General features: G+C 48.2%; 1 pseudogene; it reads right to left on the bottom strand.

Annotated features, from left to right (window-relative positions):
* Positions 1–656: 656 nt before the first annotated feature.
* LOC138260300 (small ribosomal subunit protein uS19-like) lies at positions 657–1,082 on the bottom strand (annotated as a pseudogene).
* Positions 1,083–3,257: the final 2,175 nt, after the last annotated feature.

The following is a 3,257-nucleotide window of genomic DNA, read 5'->3' as shown; positions in this document are numbered from 1 at the left end:
AAAAAACGTTATTTACAGACACATCGGGGGTCATTCTGACCCTGGCGGCCGGTGACCGCCAGGGTCACCGACCACGGGAGCACCGCCAACAGGCTGGCGGTGCTCCCGAGGGCATTCTGACCGCGGCGGTTCAGCCGCGGTCAGAAAGGGTAAACCGGCGGTCTCCCGCCGGTTTACCGCTGCCCCATTGAATCCTCCATGGCGGCGGAGCGCGCTCCGCCGCCATGGGGATTCAGACACCCCCTACCGCCATCCTGTTCATGGCGGGAAACCCGCCATGAACAGGATGGCGGTAGGGGGTGCCGCGGGGCCCCTGGGGGCCCCTGCAGTGCCCATGCCAATGGCATTGGCACTGCAGGGGCCCCTGTAAGAGGGCCCCGCAAAGTATTTCAGTGTCTGCTTTGCAGACACTGAAATACGCGACGGGTGCAACTGCACCCGTCGCACCCCTGCAACTACGCCGGCTCAATTCTGAGCCGGCGTCCTCGTTGCAGGGGCATTTCTGCTGGGCCGGCGGGCGCTCTTTCGGAGAGCGCCCGCCGGCCCAGCGGAAATGTTTAAATGGCCGCCGCGGTCTTTTGACCGCGGTGCGGTCATTTCACGGCGGTACCTTGGCGGACGGCCTCCGCCGTCCGCCAAGGTTAAAATCACCCCCATCATGTTAGCTTCAGTGGAATGAACTGGGAAGAATGAGTGGCACTGAAACCCGGTCTGCTGTGGTTGATAGGCTTGTAAAGAATGGATAATTAACTGAGGTAATGACAAATCATTTCAGGCCTGAATTCTACCTGGTTGATGGTGTTGTCTTTTTACCCTCCCACCATACCCACCATCTCAGAGAGAGTGCTCACGTTGCTCAGGTGAGTCCTCATCATCTCTACATCCTTGTTTTTGGCTTTCTGACACCAATTCAGGAAGGAGCGCTGCTTGTGGCACGAGCCCTGATACAATCACCAGCATGGAAAAGAGCAGTGGACTTGCGTGATTGGCTCCTATGACATGTCCAGGAGGTGGTCCAGATCAATGCTTTCATATGTGAGCTTTTGGAAGGTGTGCTTTATCTTCTGCTCAGTTTATACCATTGTATGCCATTTATCGGGAGCTCTCTGAAAAAATCGAGATACCAAACAGTAGATTAACTCAGTTATAAGAGGTAAAAAAACGCGCAGGTTTCAGTGTGGAATTCCGGGCTGAAAGTTGTGCGTTTCTGTCAGAGAAAAGGTATGTAAAGAATTTTAGCCGGATAACACAACATTAAAGACAACAAATCAAACATTAAAATTCTCAAAATAATGTATTAAAGCGAAAGGTAGTTTGATGATTAAAATGTCTCCAAAACGACAAAAAATAGTAAATGGCAGCAGAAGTTAATTAGTTTTTAGTGTAAAGGCAAAACATTGCCATGGAAGCTACTGGGAAAGCCCACATCTGTGATAGTGCATGTGCATCATGAATACGGCCACTGTAGACCACGCTTAAAAAAAACAAAAAGAAAAACAGTTAGCCACCAACTGCTCTGCATCACGCTGGCTAGTCGAGCAAGGGAAGAATTACTTGCCTTGCAGACTGGTACACACACGTGCTCTCAAACATCCAGGAGCTCTTCTGGGAAGATCCCGGTCACGGATTCGGTGTGGAGATAGACTTCTTGACTCCTCTGATTGACAGCCTCACCCAAAAGGCAAGTTCAGCCTTGTCAGAACCTGTACAAGTTCTTCCACTAGGCTTCCAAATAAGTTCCACCGCAGAAGATGAGCTTCAAATCCAAGGGGAAGACAGATTTCTCCACCAGTGCCCCTCTGTGGCCACCGCCAAGATGGCAGTCTCGCGAGGCTTGCTGATTCCTTCTTCCAAGATGCCCCGTTGTTCTAGATTTCCTTATAGACCTGAAGGGCAGGCTGGAAGGGCTCAATCTTCTCCTAGGCACTAGCAGAAAGACTGGTTCATCCTGTGCTTCTTTTCTTTCTGTCTGGTTGTGTTCTTATTTGCAGGAAATGGTGGCCCAAGTTACCATAGTAAAGGGTGGTGATGTTTCTGATAGTTAGTCACAAGAATTCTGTGCTTTTCTGTCCAGTTAGTTAGTTACCCCCCTCTGCTGCCCTTTTCTGAGGGTCTGGAATGTGAAGGGGGTGCCAACCGATCATGTCTGACTTTAGGAGATAAAGGTCTCTGGTACATCCTTACCCCTGCTCTCCAAACATAGAAGCTTATAAACAAGCCCATTTAGCCGTCAGTGCGTCACTTTTCCCCAAAATAAAAGTGATGCACCGGAGGTGCCAGAGGCTTGTAAATGAGCCCCATAGGGCCAGATTTACAATGCCCTTGCACCTCCTTGCGGCACACTAGTGTCACTTTTTTACGCTAGTGTGGCATTAAGGAGGCCATTTCCCCACGCCATATTTACAAAATGGTGCATTGCTAGCATTGTGCCACTTTGTAACCCCTTGCACCACATTTTACCTGCGCCAAATATAATGTATGGAAGGGAGGCGTTCCCATGCAGGGAGCCAGCAAAATAAATGGCACAGTGAAATCTACAATATTTCACTGCAACATTTTTTCTGTTATTTTTGATGCCTGATCAGGGCAGCCATTAAAGTGATAGGCCCATAGTAACCTATGGTCCTCCCTAGTACTTTGCTGCATTAGCGACATAATTTGTGGCGCTAATCCAGCATAGTGACACAATAGTGTCATAAATTATTAATCTATTGTGGAAACGAGCGCCGTGGTGCGCAATGTAGTAAATCCGGCTCAATTTGTAGTTTCTTGTAGGTCTGTCCTAATGTTTTTCACCATTCTTTTCAAGGCCATACCTCTGAGCTCAAGTGGAGACAACATACGATTTAAGCACCAGAATACCCGAACTTTTTTAATTGGCCAGATAAACTGTAATCTTGGTAACAGAGACATCAACTTTGTGAGAAATCATAATTGGGCATTTATAGTACAAAGCTATGATCTCCAATGACTTGGATTTGCACTATGTAATACAATGCAGTTTTTTACTACATCAAGGATTTTACTGGGGTATGATAATTTGACGATCGGGCTATTAATGGCCATAAACTTTGTGTCTGCTGCGGCTGCCTTTACAAGAAGTGTGATGATGGCCTGCTTGAGTGGTTTGAGAATCCAACCTTGTAGCAGAGATGCATTAATGGGCTTGTGAGAGCCAGGAGAGGATTCTGATGCTTTTCAGGCATGCAGCAGGACACATGTCCTATCGAACGATTTGATGCTTTGACCTTCAGTGC

This window comes from Pleurodeles waltl, chromosome 2_1 (genome assembly GCF_031143425.1).
Source record: "Pleurodeles waltl isolate 20211129_DDA chromosome 2_1, aPleWal1.hap1.20221129, whole genome shotgun sequence".
Lineage (NCBI taxonomy): Eukaryota > Metazoa > Chordata > Amphibia > Caudata > Salamandridae > Pleurodeles > Pleurodeles waltl.
This window is presented reverse-complemented; position numbering and strand designations above follow the sequence as displayed.